This window comes from Lemur catta, chromosome 2 (assembly GCF_020740605.2).
Source record: "Lemur catta isolate mLemCat1 chromosome 2, mLemCat1.pri, whole genome shotgun sequence".
Taxonomy (NCBI): Eukaryota; Metazoa; Chordata; class Mammalia; order Primates; family Lemuridae; genus Lemur; species Lemur catta.
The window spans coordinates 107,176,958-107,199,676 of NC_059129.1; the positions used below are offsets into that span (position 1 = coordinate 107,176,958).

Genomic DNA, 22,719 nt, shown 5'->3' on the forward strand with positions numbered 1-22,719 from the left:
AAGAATAATTTTATACAGCTTTGTTATGGACCTGTTTTATTCTAATTTTACACAGATGAATTCTTTACACAGTTGTCTACTTTTTCACCTTATCCTATATATTTTAAATATATTCCATAAATTAATGAGAGATAATTTTTTATTTTTGTGAATATATCTTGTTTTTGGAAGCCACATTCAAGTAATCAAGTAAAAACGAAGTGATTTACAAAAAAAGAAACACATTATTATTGGATGTCTCTATTAAATAATTCAGGATCTTTGACATAGCCTGAAATATCCAATAGTTTCAAAATACACTAAAATTCAGATTAGGGCAAGGTTGTACAATATGGTTTTATTAGGACTATCTTATGTAGACTGATACAAATAAAACTTTCTGAGTGTATTTTAGTAGAAAGCCATTTTTTAAAATCACAAAGCAAACCCAATAGTTAATTTATTGAAGCTTGTTTCCAAGCAAGCTAACATGGAAGTCCACCAGCGAGCATCAATTCATAGACTTGCCTGGGTGCTGGGAGTTCCTGGAGATGGTGTCTTGGCAGCTTTCTGAGGCCTCCACTGGTCAGGTGAGCAATGCAGAAGGTGCCTCTCCAGAGCTGCCCTGTGGTATTTATACTGTTTTTCCTTTGCTGCATGAGGTTACCCTGAGTTGCTCCTCCCCTTAGAGGTGACAAGCACTAATTATGGTGGAAAGTTCTATTGGGCAGGCACACAAGACCAGGTCGGGTTCTCTTTTTCCTTGTTTTCTTATTGAAAAATAACCTCTTTGTCTTAAATATATATTAATAGTTTTAACTATGTACCACATTTTTCTGTGATTTTATTTTAAGTATTATTACTCCAGTGTTTAGGGTGGTTCATGATGGGATGATCATACCCCATTTTTATTTTTGAAAAACACATTCTTGTGTTCACTTGGTTGAAAATATGTGGTATTACATAAAAGTAGGTGAAGAATTCTCTTGGGGCAGGGGGTTTAGATTTAAAGCATCATCTAAATTCTTCAGTTATTACATAAAGCCATCAATGTATCCATTAATGTTTCTAAATTTTTATGAAAATAACATCCCAATTCTTAATTGTTTTTAGTCTTGAGAGAAAGAAACAAAATGGTGAAAATTTGTTTGCATTTCAGGTTTTTAGTGTAAGCCCTCAGAAGTTAATAAGAGAAACTTAAAGTATGATGGCATATTAAATATTTAAAATTTTGCACATTAAATATTTTGAATTTTTCAGAGGTAGGCCATCTGCGAATTTGATAGTATAGTCAGCAATACAATTGCCCTGAAGGATTTAGACTCTATTCACAATACTACATACTGTATTCAGTAAATGGCTAAAGATTTTCTTGCTTAAATTTGGATTTTACTTTAGAGTTGCAGTAGAGTTTGCAATAGCCCCTTAACTTGATAATCTAATATTATGTTTATTTACATAAGGTTGCTGTGTAAATTTCAGGAGAAAAAAAATTTTCAAACTGCTTTCAGCCTTGCAATTTCCTTTAGGGATCTTGAATTATCCCACTTAGAAATATTTTTCCCCAAAGGTGGAAGTAAATGTTGATGTTAATTTCAGTAGTTAGGTTCTCTTTCACAATGTTAGGAGACTTTTAAAATCAGTTTTCAAGATCCTAAAAAATCTAATAAAGGTAGGAAGTTGAGAGCTCAAATTTTGTATCTAATTTTCTCATTTCAAATCTAAATCAAATTGACTATACAGGTGAACTGGGTGAGAATAAGAATTCCATTCACAAGCATAGATACATCATTTTTGTATCTCCAGTAGTAGTATAGATAAAGTAGTATAGATTCAGTATTGATCAATAATTGAATATTTGGTGAATGAAATAAAGGTTTGTCCTCTTTTCCCTTCTCCCTCTGTGTAGGCAATTTTCTGTGTGTATATAACAAGCCTTACATAGCCCCTTGTAGAAACGTAATGGATAACTCATCTCACCTGCTCTTTTTCTCCTTCCACTTTTAAGCCTTTTGTTGATTGCCATATTGAAAAAAATCTACATTGTCATATATGTCTGTGTATAATACTCATAGATCCACATGGAAAATATGGCTTTTATATCAGTTCAAATTAACAGGATAATTGGAAGGTTTATATTGCAATCATTCTTTCATCATTTGGAAATTATATATTGAAGAGCTTTTATATTTATAATATGTACTCTACTATATCTGTAAGAGACCACAAAAGATAAGTAAGAGAAAACAGCTGCCTTCTATTTGCTTACGGTTCATTTGGACAAGATTTTGAAAATGTAGGTGATGTGATGACATTATGTATGCTCTTGAGTACTAGTTGAAGAATTTGTTTTGAAAGGAATTATTAGAAATATATATTTTAGTATTTACATATGTTTATAATTGAGACTGATACCCTGTTGGTTATTGTTCATGAGAATGTTCAGAAGATTAATTCTAAGCTCTTTGTACCTAACACTAATGCACCTGTGTAGAACATTTGTTCATCTGTGGCTGCTCCAATAATTTTCAGAGTTTTTTTCTGTTTTTTTCATCAACACAATGAAATGTTTGGACAAGGTGGTTTATAAACTCCTCTCAGCTTTAAAATTAGATTATTCTCCTGCTTGAGGTATTCTGCTGCTCCCTGTGGTCAGATGGTAGACTTGGCTTCATTTAGTACTTACTAGAACCGAAAAACAAAAATCCATACCAGGTGGTTGCATGCCTTCTTTTTGGGATGTGTAAATATATGTGAGTATTTGTCATTCTGTATTCCCCTTTAGCTTTGGAAAATGTGGTGTCTTTATTGGATAAACCTTGGATGCTCAGCCCTTTTTGCAAATAGTGTACTTATTTCAGCACAAGGAATCTGAACTACTGTTTGCTTTGTTAGTCACATAAGAAGCACTGTCTCGTCCAAGACAGATTGTAGAATCAGAATATTTGCTAGCCACACCCCACCCAATTTGTGTGTTTAAAACTTTTTATTCTGGGTGTTTACTTGTAGCTGTTTGAAGTGACTAGTCTGTGGCTTTATGATGGAAATCCATTCTACTTAAAACAGAAAGCCATGCTCTTTAAACCCAGTAACCTGAGTGATTTTTTTAATATCAAATATGAATGATGTTTTTTACAAATCTAGCAATTAGCTGCTGTTAAGCTTGCCTATTCATTTACATATACCTGGGCCATCATTAACTCACCAAAAATTTCTTGAATACTTTTTAAGTGTCAGGCATTGAGATAAATATTGGTGCATAATGCATATTCCTTACCTTTAAGGTGTTTACACAGTGGTTCTCAGCCTCTTTTCCCCACTCCTGCAGTACTGAGGGATATGATACAATTCCTTCAGTCTTTGGGGATCATTAAGATAGTGGTAGTTCCGAGACTAAATTTTGAAAAAGCTCCTCAGGTGATCATGATGAACTCCTAAGTTTGAATGTATAGTCTGATATCAGTGTTCTATTACCAGCTTGCTAATACTAGCTACATAATATTTTGTTGTTTGTGTTCACATGGTTTTTACACTTTATTGTAGGAAATTGTAGTCTTATATAGAAGCAGGGAGAATAGTTACAATGAATGTCTATGTACTATCACCCCATTTAGACTAATCTCAATTTACTGTCACTCAATCTTAATTTCATTCACCACCACCCCAAATTTTGAAGCAAATCCCATATATTGTAACAATTCATTGGTGAATATTTCCACATATTTCTCCAGAAGATAAAGAATCCTTTTTCTTTACAACATCTTCATCATATTTTAAAAATACCATTTCTTAATATCATCAAATGCTTTAGTCTACATTTACATTTCCCCAGTTATCTATCTTATGTGTGACACATACATATATAGACACATATGTATACACACAAGCATATACATAGATGCACATACATAATATACATGTAAACACATATATATTTTTTATTGATTCGTTTGAGAAAGAATTATATTTGAAATCCACCTAACCTTAGACCATATTTACTCTCAGTATTGACACGACAAAATTCTTATGCGTTTTAATGCACACTGTGTACCTCAGTGTAACAATATTGAACTGCTTTTAAAATGCATTTGACTTACAGTGTTGATAAGTTTATCAGAATTTTAAAAAAAACATTTCATATGACAATGAAGGGCACTATCAGCTTTTAGAATGTGTTAATTTTATTTTATATCACTTTACAATCTAGTTTGTCAATTGAAAAGTATACATGTGGGTCATGTTATGAGTTATGGTTCTGTAGATATTTCTTGTAAAGGGGGGAAAGAGGGAAATAGCAATTTACCTTTGTTTTGCTTTAAAGGCATTATAAATATTAAGCCATCTTCTTCAAAGTAAGGGCCATTTGTATAAAAGTTATCTGTCTTTGATACCTAATATAGCACTTGAGTTTTGTCAGTCATTTTTTAAATAACATTCCATGATTATTACTCTAGTTAGATCTGATTCAACTTTGTCTTCAGACTGGACTTGTATTTAGTGTCTTCTCTGTGTCAGGTGTTTTACTTTTCTCACTTGATCCACAAGAACCTTATGTGATAAATATTATCACTCTTATTTTGTATGTAAGGAAACTGAAGCTCAAGAGATTAAGGAATTGCACAGGTTCATAAAGCCAGTAGGTGGCAGAGCAGCGAGGAGAATGCAGCCATCTTTGGACACCAGGTTCAAAGGCTACATTGGCATTTTCCGCAAGAACATTCTCTCAGATATTTTTAAGTATTTCTCTTTTGTTTAATTTCCTCTAATTGTTACCTAATGCCATCAGCTTATGCTCATGTTCCATCGCTTATAAACTGTAGCTGAAATGCTGATGTCACAGTTATATATCACTTAGTCATATTTTCTCAAGGTAGGAGCAACTCCTTTACTCTTCTGGCCACATCAGACCTATCTCCCTTTTCAGCTTTATAGTGCTGCTTTCCACAGTTTTCAAGAACAAGTACTATTTTTTTCAATACTTAAAATTAGAAAAACTTTGATACATATATAGGATAATAAGTTTTTGTACTAAAGGCAAAGAATATTAATACAATGAACACGTGTTTATCTGCCTCCCAGCTAAAGAAACCTACATTACCATTATTTTTGAAGCCCCTATGATACTTCCCTGACTGCATTCCCTGTGTTTCCCATAAGGGTAACTGTGCTGACTTCTGAGTCTGTTATTGTTATTCCTTCTGTCTTTGTGGAAAATATACCTACCACTCCATCTCCCACCCCTAAAAACACACATATATTAATACATATCCCACAACTTCTTTTTGCATGTTTTTAAAGCTCTATGTTTAAAAGGAATTATACTGTATGTGTGTGCATCTGTAACGTGCTTTTTTGATACAATATTATGTTTTTGAGATTTATCCATACTGATGTGTGTGATGATGGTTTATTCATTTTTCATTGCTCTGTAGTTTCCCATGGTACAAGTTTATTAGAATTTATCTGCTGATGAATATTTAGCTTATTTCTATTTGCTGCTAAAAATAATGCTGCTTTGAACATTTTTGTACACACTTTCCTGGCTACATGCAAAAGAATCTTTCTAGGGAGTATACCTAGAAGTGGAATATTGAGTATACATATTTTTCTGCTTTACTGGCTAACTCCAAATTGTTTACTAAACTCGTTTTATGTTTTTACCAGCAGGATATAAGGGCATAACCACTTGGTGTCATCTAAATTTCAAGGTTTGCCAATCAGTAATTGTGAAATGCTATCTCATTAGATTTTTATTTATATTCTTGATTCTAATGAGGATGAACATATTTTCATGTTTATTGATCATTTGAGTTTACTCTTCTCTCAAATGCCTGTTTGTACCTTTGTGCATTTTTTAGCAGGTTTTCTTTTTTGTTGTTGTTGATTTTTTAGCATTCCTTACATATTTTGGACATTGATTTTCATTAGTTGTATGTGTTACAAGTATTTTCTTTCAGTTTTTGACTTGTCTTTCACTCTCTTTATGGCATGTGTTATCTGCAGCTATCATCTAGCCAAGAAAGATTCTTTTTTTAAAAATAACTCCCAATAAATTATTTGTTATTCTTTTCCCAACTTTCCAGTAGGGCTCCACATCATTGTATATTCTAGAAAAGATTTGGCACCTCTGTGAAAGATAGTAGAGAATGTTTCACTAAGTTTTTCTTTTTGACGGTCTTCCTTTTTCTAATAGTGATAGGTAATCATTCTTTTCATATAATTTACAATTCTAGGCTTACTTGCAAAGGTTCTACATAAATCATTAACAGAAGTTTACATCAACATTTGAATTCAAAAAAAGTTATTTTTCTTCATATATAATAAATAGTGCCACGTTTTCTTTTTTGGAGTTTCCAAAAGGAAAATGTTTCCAATTGAGGATTATGGTCAGCATTTAATTACAGTTTCTTATACAGGGTCTTAAAGATTCGTTACTTCTCATTTTCATTTAAAAACTGATTTGTAGTACATGATAAAAATGGAATTGATGTTAGGATCTTATTTCATATTACTTTGATATTTACAAAACTTTTTTGTGGGGACTGGATGTCCTTTCTAAAATAATAAACTAATATTAGTACGGCTCACAGGTGTTCCATTTTATTTTTCATAATTTGACCAATTTTAGTAATTTAATTGTAAAAAACAAGAATACCACAAAATCTGTTTTATTAAACTCTGTTTTTGCTTTTTTTAAAAAAACTTAAACAAATGTTGTAACTTGGCATATTCTTAGAAAAAAATAGTAGACGTTACGTTGAATTGGGGGAAAAAGTTTTAATAACGTAAAAACCAAAACAATCTAATTTGAAAGCAGCTCTTGCTTAGTTGCAGGTTTTGTATTTTATATTTATTTTATATATTATCAATGCCAGTTCTACTCTCAAACTCATTTTTCACTCTTAAAACATGTTAAATGAATTTCTAACTTTGGATAATTTTGTTAAAATTTGTTAGAATCTGAAAACAAACATGTACAGGAAAATGAGATACTTAGTTTATAGTGTGTGATGAAAACTGATTTTTGTGCTTACAGTCAGAAATGTCTTTAGAGACCCTGGCATCTTGATAGAATGATAGCTTAAAAGAGATTCATGGTACTGGCTCAGAGGTAAGCAGGAAGGAATCAGTGAAATAAATTCATAGCAGGTACAATGCACACACTATATGGGTGATGGACACACTTATAACTTTGACTCAAACTGTACAAAAGCAATTTATATAACCAAAACGTTTGTACCCCTGTAATATTCTGAAATTTAAAAAAATTCATAGTGTTCTTCCAACTTTGAAAAGTATAATTTGGCACTGCTTTTCTTGTTTCTCTTCACTGCTTGTAAACTGCTTCAGACTGCTGAAGATGCATGCTTCTGTTTTTTGTCAGTTCTGAAAGCCTTTGTGCTATGCATATATCCTTGTTTCTTCACATATTTGTCAGTCTGAATACAGGAAAATCAAGCAAATTCCTCCCAAAATCTGGATTTAGAATATTGTTTCATGGTGGGAAAATTTGGTGTCTAAAAACATAGACATTATGGTTTATACTTTATATACATATGGTTTATACTTGGAAGAAGACTATGATTCTGTCATAAGCATTTTGCTATTGCTTTGAGATTCCTGGAGACAGGATTTTGTTATTTAGAATAATATTTAGAAGTAATATCAAAATGCATGTTAAATTTGCCCCTGGAATAGATAATAATTGAAGGGATTTTAACGAACATGCATAACATTAAAAGGGATAGTATGACATTTTCCCATCTATTTATTTTAATTTCTTTTGTTCAGAATGAATCAGTTTTACTACTTACAGTATTTTTTTTCCTGTGAAAATTTTCAACAAGTTACACTATCCTTGTTAGCCATAGTTAAGGAATGAAAGTATGCCATTTTTAATTGCTATTAATTCAGCATTTTGCTGTGCCACATATTTAAGTGTTTGATATGTTAATATAATTTTTTAAAGACAAGTGATCATTTTATGGATAAGCCTAGGAAATAAATCATTCAACAAAATTAACTATAGTAATTCATTTCATATAATCAAGTCAAGAAAGATTATTACTGTGTCATTAATTTCAATATTGCCAAATTTATGGTAGCATTTGGTTGTAATGTGCTTTCTCTATTAGATTTTAATCTATAACAAGTAGTAAGATATTTGTAACCCATTATGAAAGTGCAGATGTGAATGGAATGTCTTAAACCTTTTTATAACTTGAGAAAAAACTTAGAGAGATTAGGAGCTTTTTCATTATGTTTTTTCACACTCATTGCCAAATAAATATAGTCATTTTTATTTTTATAATGAGGCTATCTAGAGCTCAGTTTTTAGTGGTATCGTCCCCTAAATTCATAGTTATATATAATTCATGAATTATATAATTCATATATTTGGATTTCCTGAGGGGTTATGTAATTGGAATCCTTTTTATAACAAAGTATGAAAACGAGCATATTCTTGTTACAACATTAAAATGTAAGCTTAAAGGAGAAGACCAACCTCCATTCACGTATACTAAGCTGCTAAATATATTTATTGAACTGCTTTTCCTGGTTTCCTATATTACTTTAAATATAATATAAGACTCTATGTTTAGAACTCAAATATTTGGGTGTATTTAAATTAACCTTGACTTCTAATAAGCTAGTAAATAGACTCTTAGAGTTTATTTGTAATCCACACCAGACTTTGGGGCAACTGTTTCTTAAACTTCACACCAGTAATATAATCCTTCAGGGCACTGGGTGTGATAGCAGGAAGTAAACCAGCAGTGGTGAGCCCATGGTATGTATCCCTGACGACTTTGGGGTAGTTCACCATATCCCAGCCACAAATATGCATGATAGGAGAATGAGAGCTCTGTTTGGCACGTAGTACAAAAAGAGACTTTTTCAAACGAGGGATCTTAGGCTGATGGTATTGACTGTTCTCTGTACAACTTTTTCAAAAGTACTGGATTTGTTTTAAAATGTGCTAGTTGCTAACAGTGAAGAAATGATCTGAGGAAAAAGGATTCAGCTGGAGTATGAACTTGAGATATTCTCAGAGTGAATGGACATATCAGTCATAGATTTGATTCTTACATCAAACTGACACATGAGAAATGGAATGCCTTTTAAATCTAAGACATGAGCAAAGTTATGGGACATAAAAGCTTCCTTTGAGTTTCTGTCTTGAAGCCTTATAATGTATTGTAATATTCTTTAAACTCCTCACTCTGCCAAGAGTTATGTTACAGAGGACAGCCATTACCTGCTTACTATTAAATGTTTCCAAGTGAATTTGTTTAGAAAGATGAAATATGAAGTGAATGGGCAACAAAATATTTGGTTTATCAACATCTTTTAACATTTATGTGATGGTATTTAGAGTAGCCAACACCTGCCAGAGTTTTGCATTTGCCAATTATTTTAATTTGGCATGCAATCTATGTTACTATTTTCACAAAGCACGGTGCCAGGCAGAAGTTTTCCCTTACTTATTTCTGGAGAGTAGCATAGAAGAAAGGGGATGCTCTCCTCCTTCAGTCACAGTTAACATGTGCACAGTTACCAGCCACATGTCCTACAGCCTGCCTTGCTCATTATGGTTACAATTAGTACTGATTAGAAAAAACGTTCATACTTGTGCAGTGGGTGTGTTGGGCAGAATTTGAGGCAGGGAGAATCCCTGGAGTATGATAAAGGAATGTAATCTGAGATTTGAAACCAACATATGATTAAAAGGGAATCAAATAAATAAAAAGTTATCCAGGCTTCAGGAAAACGTTGGCTGTGTACTTTTTGAGTAGGTGGCATCAATCTGTGATTTTAGATAACTTGCTAAATGGACTTGATCATACTTTGACTTCTCAAGTTCAGACAAAAGGAACAAAGAGTAATTTCTCAGAAACTACATGACCTAAGTAAATAACTGCTTCACTCAAAATGGGGGAAAGAAATCCCTTTGGGTTAAAGCTAGGTAAATTCTTAGCTGGCCAGTTGGAAACTTTCTTTTTAACAAAAGAAAGTGTGTGCCAAGGGGAGGAGGAAGTTAAATGAATTATGTGGTTAAATGAATTAAATAAGAATTAAGTCTAGGAGAAATATTTACTTTATCTGAATCTTATAGTTTCCTCTAGTTATGATGCAATGTAACTTATGTTTCTTAAACTTCAGTATACTATAAATTCTTGTTGATCTATGTTGTTTAAGAATTGTGGTATTAAAACTGAATAGAAGGTCCGGAAATAAACCCGTAAGAACTGGGAAATTCAGTATATGATAAAGGTAGCATTTCAAATCAGTCGAAGACAGATTATTCAAAAAGTGATGTTTGACCCATGGATAGGCATCTGAAAAAATAAAGTTGTACCCTACCTCACACTTAATACCAGATTAAATTCTACAGAAATCAAATATCTAAGCATTAAAAAAGAAATATCAGTAGGAAATATGGGGGAAGATATATATTTGTTGTTTTTAATCCTGGAGTCAGCCTTTTGAATTATGATCTCAAGACTCAAAACCATGAAAGATAAGATGTATGAATCTGACAACATTAAAAACATTCTGCATATAAGGAGAAGTACAAGTAAAATTAACAATAAATGACAAGCTGGAAGAAAAATTTTCAACTCATGTAACCATCTTAACATAAAACAACTTTCTTTAAAAAGTATTAAAAACAGAAACCCAATTTAATAATGAATGGACAAAGGATGACCACAGTTCAAAGAAAAGGAAATACACAGAGCTTTAAACCTATGCAAAGATCTACAATTTCATTTGTAATAAAAAATTGTAAATAGAAACTATTTCAGGAAGTGTAAGTTAATGTGAACTTTAAAATTTTTCAGTGCACGTACCCTTTGCCCAAGAATTCTATCTCTAAGAATTTATCCTACAGATATAGTTGCATATGTGCAGATGATGTATATAGAGTTATTTATTAGACCATTGTAGTAGCAGAAGGAAAGTGTCCAAATATTCATTAATAGGAACTAGCTACATTTTTGTACACCTGTACAATGGAACATTAAGTTGTCATTAAAAAGATGGAGATACCTCATTATGGACAATGAAAAGACCTCCAGAAGATAGTTAGTTGAAAAACAAGTGCATACATATGGAAGTAACATTCACTGGGTGTCAGGCAGGCGGGAGGGAAAGGGAGGGGATAGGTAAATTCACACCTAAGGGGTGCAGTGCATGCTGTCTGGGGGATGGCATGCTTATAGCTCTGACTCGGGCTATGCAAAGGCAATTAATGTAACCGAAGCGTCTGTACCCCTGTAATATTCTGAAATTTAAAAAAAAGAAAATGATAATTAAGGTGAGGGATCTGCGTGTTTCACAGACATCCTACTGTGCAAAGTCAAACATTAAACTTTAGCAAAGAATATAACTTTAGGAAATGTTTCACCAAACACTGGCCTAGATTGGGGTAAAATCTCACTCTGAAAATCATTTTCATTTCCATGAAGTTAATGTGGTCCAAGAATAAATGTCCACAAATTGACAAAAAAAGAAAAAAAGAAGAAAAACAAGTACATGGAATAGATTATAAATAGATTATATGGCATACAGTACTTGTGTAAAGTACATACACATAGTTGATATATGTGTAATACAGAATATGTCATATACCTGTGTAAGGATAGACAAGAAACTAGTAAGAGTGTTTGTCTTTTGGGATGGGAATTGGGTAGATTGGGGCAGGGGTAGAAGGGAGACTGACTTTTCATTGTATGCCAGTCTTTACCTTTTGAATGTTGTATCATATACAAACATATCTATTCAAAAAAATATCATGTTATTTTAAATCCTTATAAAAAGACAAAAAGCAAAAGAGAAAATAATGTAGCATTTGTTTTCGTTGCAGTTTATCATAGTTACCATCCAAAGATTGCCTACTTTTTGGAGTATTTGAATACCGTAATAGACAACTATAATCCAAATTATATTTAATATATATTTTTTGCTAGTACTACTCAATCTTGCATTGTCTTAGGACCATTATTGTGAATATTGATTTCATAGTACTCTCAAAACGTGGACATGTTAGTTAATGGAAGTATTAATATGATAAAAGTTAATTATGTAATTTTTCAGAACATCAATTTTTTTGTTAAGAAATGACTAACAGTTGCATGACTCATATAACAAAGTCATTAATCACTAAAATGGTTTTTTAAGAAATATGGTAAAAAGCTTCTGCACAGTGAAACAAACAATCAACAGAGTAAATAGACAACTGACTGAATGGGAAAAAAATTGTTCACAAATTATATGTCTGACAAAGGGCTAATATCCAGGGTCTCTAAAGAACTCAAACAAATCAGCAAGAATAAAACAAATAATCCCATTAAAAAATGGGCAAGCAATATGAACACTTCTCAAAAGAAGATACACAAATAGCCAACAAACATGTAAAAAAATGTTCAGCCTCACTAATCATCAGGGAAATGGAAATTAAAACCACGATAAGATACCACCCTACCCCAGTCAGAATGGTAATTATTAAAAAGTCAAAAAACAATAGATGTTGGCATGGATGAAATGAAAAGGGAATGTTTATATACTGTTGGTGGGAATGTAAATTAGTACAACCTCTGTGGAAAACAGTATGGAGATTCCTCAAAGAGCTAAAAGTAAATCTATCATTTGATCCGGCAATCCCACTACTGCGGATCTACTCAAAGGAAGAGAAGTCATTATATCAAAAAGACACCTGCTCGTGAATGTTTATTGTAGTACAAGTCACAATTGCAAGGATATGGAATAAACCTAAGTGCCCCTCAATTCATGAGTGGATAAAGAAAATGTGGTATATATACACACCATGGCATACCACTCAGCCATAAAAAATAATGAAATAATGTCTTTTGCAACAGTTTGGATGGAACTGGAGGCCATTATCCTTGGCTAAGTTACGGGTGTGTATGGTCATACAAATTGTCATAATTGACACCAGAGACTCAGAAGGGAAAGGTTGGGAAGGGGGTAAGGGACAAAAACCTACCTATCAGGTGCAGTAAACACTATTTGGGTGACAGGTATATTATTATTATTATTTATTTCAAAATATTACAGGGGTACACATGTTTAGGTTACATACATTACCTTTGCCCCACCCGAGTCAGAGCTTCAAGGGTGCCCATCCTCCAGATGGTGCACACCGCACTCACTAGATGTGAATATACCCATCCCCCTCACCTGCCCGACACCTGATGAATGTTGCTACTATATGTGCACTTAAGTGTTGGTCAGTTAATACCAATTTGATGGTGAGTACACGTGGTGCTTATTTTTCCATTCTTGTGATACTTCACTTAGTAGAATGGGCTCCAGCTCTAGCCAGGATAATATAAGAGGTGCTACAACACCTTTGTTTTTTGCAGCTGAGTGGAACTCCATGGTATATATATACCACATTTTATTAATCCACTCATGTATTGATAGACACCGGTTGTTTCCACATCTTTGCAGTGGGTGACAGGCATATTAAAAGCCCGGCACCACCACTATCCAATTAATCTATGTAACTAAAAGTCACTTGTACTCCTAAATCTATCCAAATAAAAAAATAATAAAGACAAATATGGTTGACTCAAAAAAAATTTGTTTTTCTATTCTCTATGGGAGAGAGGCAATTGAGCAAAGTAATCTTTGATATTCAGATATAATACTTAAGTGTACTGATTTTTTAAACCATACTTTCAGTGGTTTATAGTCATTTCTATAAGTAAATCAAAATGAAAGCATAACAGGGAAAATAAGGATCTAGTGAAAGATTTTTTTTTTTTTTTGGAGACAGAGTCCCACTCTGTTGCCCGGGCTAGAGAGCAATGGCGTCAGCCTAGCTCACAGCAACCTCAAACTCCTGGGCTCAAGCGATCCTCCTGCCTTCGCCTCCCAAGTAGCTGGGATTACAGGTGTGCCACCATGCCCAGCTAATTTTTCTATATATATATTTTAGCTGTCCATATAATTTCTTTCTATTTTTTTTTTTTTTAGTAGAGATGGGGTCTCACTCTTGCTCAGGCTGGTCTCAAACTCCTGAGCTCAAACAATCCGCCCGCCTCAGCCTCCCAGAGTGCTAGGATTACAAGTGTGAGCCACCGCGCCCAGCCTCAAAGATATTTTTAATAAATATATATTACATGACACCAATTTATGAGTTATAGCTTATTATGAGGAGACAATCCTTTGTTTTTAATCACTAGATCATACTAAACATTTAAGTGATGGGAATTGACCATTCTTTATAGACTTTCCTAGATGTGTGGATTTTTAGCCTGTTTCTTAAATTTTTTTTCTTTATAATAAAACAGGTACATAATCCATGGAGAAACACAAGTGGACAGTAAGTCAACAAAGTTCTCAAAATACGTTTTGCCTAGTAGGACATTTTGGAGTAATTATACATTTGGTTCAGAATTTGAAAGTGTAGATGATATTATTAGCAATTCAACACAAATTACTCAGTAACTTCCAAAATTTTAAATTAAGAACTTTCTCATAATTAATAGCTTAAGTATGATTTCATCACTGCAAAATTTCAGAACATTATATTTCTATATACTAACTTATTCTTTCCACTGTGTATGACAGGAAATCAAATAGACGGTGTGTCTTTATTGGACTGACTCTGCATTTTTAGGATTATAATCTTCTAAATTATTTCTGTGCCAGTATTAACAGAACACTGACCTATTCAAAAGTTTCTTTAGTAGGATAAATAAGTTGAGTCTGAGATGGAGCTTTCAAAACAGAGTGGTATTTGAATAGTGAAGTACATAGAACTATTGCTTTTCACAAAGTTGAACCAAAGGACAACTGTCAAAAGGGTGTCCAGCCTGTAAATTGGAGAAATAATTATCTTCCAAAAGGGCCCAAATACCTAGTGCAGACAATGAATTTAAAAGGAAATAGTTAAACTTAATGTTGGTGTACCTAATCAGTGTAGAGATTGGGGTAAACCTTTGAATCTGGAATCTCCATGTAAAATAAGTAGTGACAAGTTATGGGATCAGAGAACTTGAAGATTCAAATAGAGATCTTTTTGACCAGTCTCCTTTCTTTAGAGGCGAAGAAATTGAGATAAGGAATTTGATTTGCACAAAAAGTCAGGATTAGAACTTGTGGCTTTTTATCCTAAAAAGGATTTGCCCCTCATAGGCGAGTACAGTTGGAAGTGTTGGTACATTGTTGCACCTTTATTTCCTGTGCTATCTCCCTTTGATGTTGGCTCCCAAAGCCCTGTTGAGGGGCTGAGAGAAGGCGTGTGGGCCACAAGCATTGAGGCTTAGAGAATAGAAGCTAAAGCCTGTCAGTCTGTAGGCCCTGGTAAAGGGTCTAGTCTTTGACAAGGGCAATGAGAGGCCAGTGCTCGGATTTATATGGAAGAGTGACCTAATTCGATGTGTATTTTCAAAAGATTACTCTGGTTTCGTTAGGGAGAACATACTGAGGGAGTCCATGACCACTGAGAGATCAGTTAAGAAAGTGGTGTCTTATATTAGAATGGTGCGGTGAAAATGGAGAGGAGTCTCTGTCTGGATAAGAGTGACTTTTAGGTACGTAACTTTTAGAGATTGGGGCATTAGTCCAGCAATATTTGGTAAGCTTGTGTTTATTTGATATTGTTAGTAATTTTTGCTCTTTGGCATATATTATTGAAATTTAATAAAATATCTGAATGTAGAGAGGCTTGAAAATCTTGGAATATTGTATGTCTAGTGAATATTAAATGTGAGTTTAGGAATATCACCCAAAATTTTATGTAATTGAGTGAATAAGATAACAATGTCAACTCTTCATGGCATTTAAAAATGTTTTTTGTTGACTGAAATCTTGACATCTGTGGATGTATATATCTTTCTGAATTTGTCAGATATTAGAATTAATAGCTCTGGCTGGGGGTGGTTGCTCACGCCTATAATCCTAGCACTCTGGGAGGCCGAGGAGGGTGAATCGCTTGAGCTCAGGAGTTTGAGAGCAGCCTGAGCAAGACCAAGACCCCATCTCTACTGAAAATAGAAAAAATTAGCAGAGTGTGGTGGTGTGCACCTATAGTCCCAGCTACTTGGGAGGCTGAGGCAGGAGGATCGCTTGAGCCCAGGAGTTTGAGGTTACTGTGAGCTCGGCTGACACCAGGGCACTCTAGCCCAGGCAACAGAGCAAGACTCTGTCTCAAAAAAAAAAAAAAAAGAAAAGAATTAACAGCTCCCAATTGTAATTTGTATCAGCTGCTCTTCCTCAGGGCTGTTATCCAGCCCAACTACCTGCCACCTTCAGGGCCTGCACTGTCACTTGTAAACCCTCTGACTCCCACCCCCATCTTTAAGGACTATAAGCATATCAGCCATCTTAGATCATGTTCATACATGTAAATACATTTTTACTATACATATTTTTCTTGGCTAATTTTTTCTTGAAATAAATTGCATAGGAAGAAAAATCCTGTATGTTTTCCACTTACACTGTTTTTGTTTACACCTTCTAAATGATTATATGGTTAAAAGGCATTTGTAGAGTAAAATTTTATTCCATTCATTCATTTATAAATTGTTTACTTGAAATATATTGAGCACTTGCCTGCTGTTCCTTGTTTGTTAATATAAGGCTATTAAATCTAAGTAATGTGTATGTGGTCTATTATTATGCTTTAAAAATATACAGTGTTATAAAGAAAAATGATACTGGAGTGGTAAATTTAGGGTTAGGTTTATAGATCGTATGTTAAAAACCATTATTTTATACTCCTACTTCCCACATATAATGGGAATAAAGTTTGTACATTTTAGCTTTTCTATAGTAAATACCAGTTTAGCCTACAACAACAAATAAACTTTAAGTTTTTTAAAAAAAAGCAATCAACAAAATATTTCCACTCTAGCCTTTGAATAATAACAGCTCTTTTCTTGATTACTGAGACATTTAAAAACTGAGAGTGTTGCCTTATCAAATATTCTTTTGTTTCTGGAGCTTTGAGGCATTTATTTTGGCTTCTGAAGCTCTGTAAGGACATGTTATTTGGGGAATATTGATGCCAACTTTATTGAAAATACCTATTTTATTTTACTAAGCTAATTCTGTTGACTAAGATGCAGGATTATAGTAACCTAGTTGATTCTGGTACATGCTCCCTTACAAAGGAGAAGGAGAAATGGAAAATTTGGAGAAGGTGGAGTGATGTTTGTATTTCATAGTCTGTTTTAAAAGGATGTACTGTCTTCATTCTCAATATATTTTCAGTACAGTTGACTTCTGAAATGTAAGTCTTAAACTAGTTTGAAGATTGAGAATTTGAAATGGGAGCATATGATTAGAAAATACAGGAGTTAACTATTTGATTTTTCTTCATCTAATAATGATTAGCATTTTAACATCTTAAAGGTACACATAGCAGTTGACTGTTCAACTTCTTTTACCGCTTAACTTCCATCTCTTTCTTTCAAGCCTCTGCTTCTACACCACGAGATAGATCCCTTTGCCTCTTGTTTCAAGATCAAGGAAAAAGAAACACTAAAAAACAATTTTTTAAACTCCTTTCTCCTCTACCATTAAATGCATCTATTATGGTGATTATCTCTGTACCACCATGTCAGAGATTAAGGTGTCTTGCACTTTCCCCATGGCAGTTTGACTCCTGTGAACTAGATTCATCCCTCTATCTCACATGGGACTTAGGTTGTCTGTCCTATCTTTACCCAACCCTTATTTAAATTCCTTAACATTTAAGACTTTGAATGCTATAGAATGGAAAGGGAAGCTTTCTGACAGCCCTACAGCTCCTTCTCTTCTCCCTTTCACCCTTCACAGGCATACTTCTTGGTTAGATTGTTTCATACTTTTCTGTTTCCTCTTATAACTAATACAGTTCTTAGCACCATTCCATTGTTCTTGATAAGGTCAATCAGAAACTCCAAATTGCTAAATCCAGTGATCTATTTTCCATAGTGATATTTCCATTCTTCTAAACATCTAAATTTATAAATCACCCTTTCTCAGAACCTTCTCTTCTCTTGGCTTTCTTACTACTTTTCTTCCCTGGTTTCCCCAGCAACTCTTTCTTTCTTCTTTGTCTTATTTTTGACTATTTTCTTTGCTCATCTCATGGTTATTGGGATTCCTGAAGATCTTATACGAGGTCCTCTTCTTTGTGCTACAGGGGCTACCTAGATGCTCAAACTCATTGTCATAGCTTCATCCCCCATGTAGGTGCTGATTTCTCTCTTCTCTGGTCTCTGCCTAAGATCTCCTGCCTCTTTTCCAGATTCTCATCTCTAACATCCTATTGGAAAATGACTAGACACTGGGAGGTAGGAGTTAGGAGACTACTACATTTATCCTGATAAAAGATAAGGAACTAAACTCAAGCATCCCCAAACGGATAGAGAGAAGTTAGATGTTTACAAAATATAATAAGGATGTGGAATGTACAGGATTTTATGTTCCATTTGATTGGGGGAGTGGGAGTGAAGGAATGACTGAGGTTTTTGGCTTGGTCTTTGAAGGTTTATGTCTCTGTTCATTAACATTTGGAGTATTTGAAAATGAGCAGAACTTTGACATGATGATTGTGTCTTTGAACATGTAGAGTTGGAAATATGTGTTGGACTTAGGTTATTTATTTGACTTGCATGAGTGTAGCATTTCAGAGAGAGAAAACTGGCATGGAGGTGATGGACATGAAGACACGGGAGAGGACACAGAACACAGAAGGTAAAGAGAAGGGCTGCTGTCACAGCCCCTCATAAATGGCTTATTCACATTTCCCACCCCTTATCTGACTGTTTCTCCACATTTCCACATGTAAACTTTGTTGTAACCATGGGAAATAACTTGAAGGGTTCTTAATGTGCCATATTCTTTTTCCTTTATCTTTATACATGTTGATCATAATAGCTGAATCACCCCCTGCTCATCTGGTGAATTCCTTTTTTTATCTTCCAAAATTTAGCTCAATAAATAGGAAGCTATAGTCAGATTTAAGCATTCCTCTGTTTCTGCTCTTACAGCACCTTACAATAGCACTTAATACATTGTGACTTTTACATGTCTAGCCCTGTTACCTCTAGACGGTATTCCCTACAAGCTTAAGACAGGTGTTGGCAAGTTTAGGGCAAAATCTACTTATTTGTCAAGTTTATTGAATTTTTGGTGGGATGTCTATAATTACATGGCTCATTAAATATAATAAAAATAAATTAACTTAAAAATAAATATTTGGTGGTGTTAATATTTAAACATGACTTTGTAGAGGTCCAATAAGAGGTCAGGCCCACTCCTATAGTCCCAGCTACTCAGGAAGCTGAGGCAGGAGGATTGCTGGGCCCATGAGTTGGAGGTTGCAGTGAGCTATGATTGCACCACTTCACGCCAGCCTGGGGGACAGAGCGAGACCCTGTCTCTTAAAAATTAAATAAATAAAATAAAGGTCCAGTAAGAAAATGTTTCTGAGTTCTTGATGGGGTCACCAGAGGAAAGAAAATTTAAACAAGTTATAATCCCCCTTCATACTGCTAGTCTTGTTTTTATAGCTTAATAAAATACACAGAAACGAGCGCTTTATACTTTACCACTAGATGGCTGAACTACATTGCTTTTAGAAAAGAAGTAAAATCTTAATCATTTAAAGTAGCCTAATGTATAACATTTAATAAAATGTCTGAAATATAAATATATTTATACATATACAAATATCATACATACATATCACACATACTACAAATACACACATATAAATAATTTAGTTTTGGAGTATGAGGGTTAATTGGAATTAAGAATTGTTTTTTAAAAATCGTGAAAATTATAATCTTGTTTGATTTTAGCTCTATTTATAAGACATGTTGTATAAGACACATAAAAATTCAGTATATTTTAAAATCATGTCTTTGCACAGAATATCCATAAATATCAGCTCCTAAAATTTCACAAACACCTTAAGGGTCAATTTAGCTCTACTATAGACCTAATATCTATTGTGGGATGAGTACATTTACTTTTTCTGTAAATATAGTATTTTGTAGAGTCTCTACTCAATTGGTGTTCAGAATAATAGAAAAGGATAATGTGCTATTTATTCATTTAAATTTTAAGTTATAAACATTTTGTTCAAACTTTTAAGTCTCTTTGAATCAAGTCTTGGCATAAGTACCTCTATTTTTGGTCAGGCTTTAAGAATATATGTTACACCATATGAAATTGCCATTTTTATTTATCAAAAATAGCCAAATATTGGCAGTTTCACGTGGTTCAACCTGTATGTTATTGTTTTAGTAATTTTTATTTATATGCTTTATGTAATGACCTAAATAGTTCCTGTGAGGCTAAGTTTTGGTAAACTAACAATTGACCTTGATAGGATTGTTTCCTTACCTTCTCTGTAGGGTTTTGTGGAAGACACATGTACAGAAATGGAATTTGGTAAATTACCTTCAGGGGGAAGAATAGATCTTACTACATGGCAAAAGATTTCCAAGTACCATCTCAGTGCAAAGTTACATGTATTGCGTTCAGAAAATGCAGGGTTCATCTTTGAAAATAGGATGTATGATACATGTGTAAAGGAAATATTTCTAGATTTATTTTGATGATAATTCAGGTTGAAGTGATTGACTAAAGAGATATTAAAACATGGTTCTCAAATCAACACTAATGTAATGTATTTCACCCCCCCCAGGAATAGCAGTAATATTATATAATAGTCTATTGATCCTATTTTTGTTTATTTAGTGACACTGTGAATACTTAAGATGTGTGAAATTTAAAAATAGTTGATAAATACATTTAATATTTTAACAAAACAGCAAAATATCTGGAGTGATGTTTTTGGCTAAATTACAAGATGCTGTCACTGAGGTCTTGATCTCTTTCTATCCCTGTATCTTAACACAGTCCATGGTGATCCAGTTTCCTCTTAGGAGGAGACCCGGTTATGACTTGTTTTCTTACCTGAACTCTTAACAATAGATTCACCCAAACACTTGGCTATAGATGATCATGTTTGTGATCTGGAATTTTTATGTTAACCTTATTTTAGGTCTTCCAGCAAAATGCTGATTAAAAAAATACACAAAACTTTGTATTTGCTTAAAAAAAAAATGCTAGAACAGTGAGGTACTTTTGAAACAGTTTGAAAGTACACTGTGCATGGTGTTTATTTGGTAAACTTACAGGTTAATTTAGTTATGAAAGGGAGAGGTTCTTCCTGAGAAATATTTGGGTGTTTTTAATGGAATTAAATAATTCCTCCTTTGTTCTGTTTTATTTCACCCATCAAACTAAAAACAAAGCAATGTTTGACTTGTTTATGCCTCAGGATTAGTCATTAGGAGATACTTAGCAGAGGCATCTTGTTGCGTTCCTTGACTTGGCTATAATATCTTATAGATGAATAAAAATAATGAATTGTTTTGAGAATAAGATATCACTTTTTGTAAGATAAAAAATAATCATTTAGGATTTAAAAAAAACAAAACCCAAAGCATCCCTTTACAACCACATTATTCTTTCTGTTTTGCTTTTACTGCCTGTGCTGATTTGGAATGAGGCAGGTAAAATAGAATTTTGTCTTGGCAGGGAGTATACAAACTTCATATGTGGCCAGCTGAATATGATATGGTATTCGAATATGTCCCTATGTGAACTAGTTAAGGGTACGAATGGTTTGCATGGCTTTAGTGCATATAGGCATTGATAGAAAACAGTCATGAGGATTATACATTATGTAGTTTCTTAACTTTCCCAAACTGTGCCAGATATCTGAGATAATCTGAGAAAAGTAATAATCTTTCTCATCATGAGTGACCAATTCATTTAGCACTTTATACTATTGGTTTTCATTTTTTAGTTTTTGTTACTTAAAATACTTCTGGAATTCAGTGGCCACTTTCTAGGTCCCTAAAGGATGATTGTGAATCAACATTTGCCTAAAATCATATTTTAAGAATAATCAATATGCAATCTAGTTTAAGAAGTTTAAATATGTCCTTTAAAAGACTAAAATAAACAATCTAACAATTTTAAATGACATCAAATCAATCAAAAATCACAAATATATTTACCTATCAGTATTCTACACATCAGCAACACATGAATGAGATTACATAGGTTACCCCTTACAATATAGGTCATAAAAGCAAAAGGTTAGAAGCAAGGCTAGTATCTATCCCTCTAACAGGCACTGGGTGGATAAATAAACTAGCATGCATCTACCCAAAAGGAAATAATGTTTCTCTTTAAAAAAAAAAAAAAAAAGAGGAAGGTCTCTATATACTGAAATGGAAAGATTTCCAGAATATAAATTTTTTAATAAGCAGATACAGGGCTGTATACATTTTATGCTATCTTTTGTATAAATGGAGTTGGGGGTGGATAGGTAAGTATTTATACAAAGAAACACTGGAAGAATATACAAGAAACTAATATAAGCAGTTATCTAAAGGCATTTGGGGTTGGGAATAGGCTAGAAAAAAATTACATTGACTTGAATCAAGTTCAAGAGTAGCTTTTTTGGCCAGGCTCGGTGGCTCACGCCTATAATCCTAGCACTCTGGGAGGCTGAGGCGGCTGGATCGCTCGAGGTCAGGAGTTCGAGACCAGCCAGAGCAAGAGTGAGACCCCATCTCTACTAAAAATAGAAATAAATTATCTGGCCAACTAAATATATATATAGAAAAAATTAGCTGGGCATGGTGGCACATGCCTGTAGTCCCAGCTACTCGGGAGGCTGAGGCAGGAGGA

The 22,719-nt window shown here is 33.6% G+C and overlaps 1 protein-coding gene across 6 annotated transcripts in view; it reads left to right on the forward strand.

Annotated features, from left to right (window-relative positions):
• NT5DC1 (5'-nucleotidase domain containing 1) overlaps positions 1-22,719 on the forward strand; it is a 118,941-nt gene that overhangs the window by 25,354 nt on the left and 70,868 nt on the right. The window lies entirely within an intron of this gene.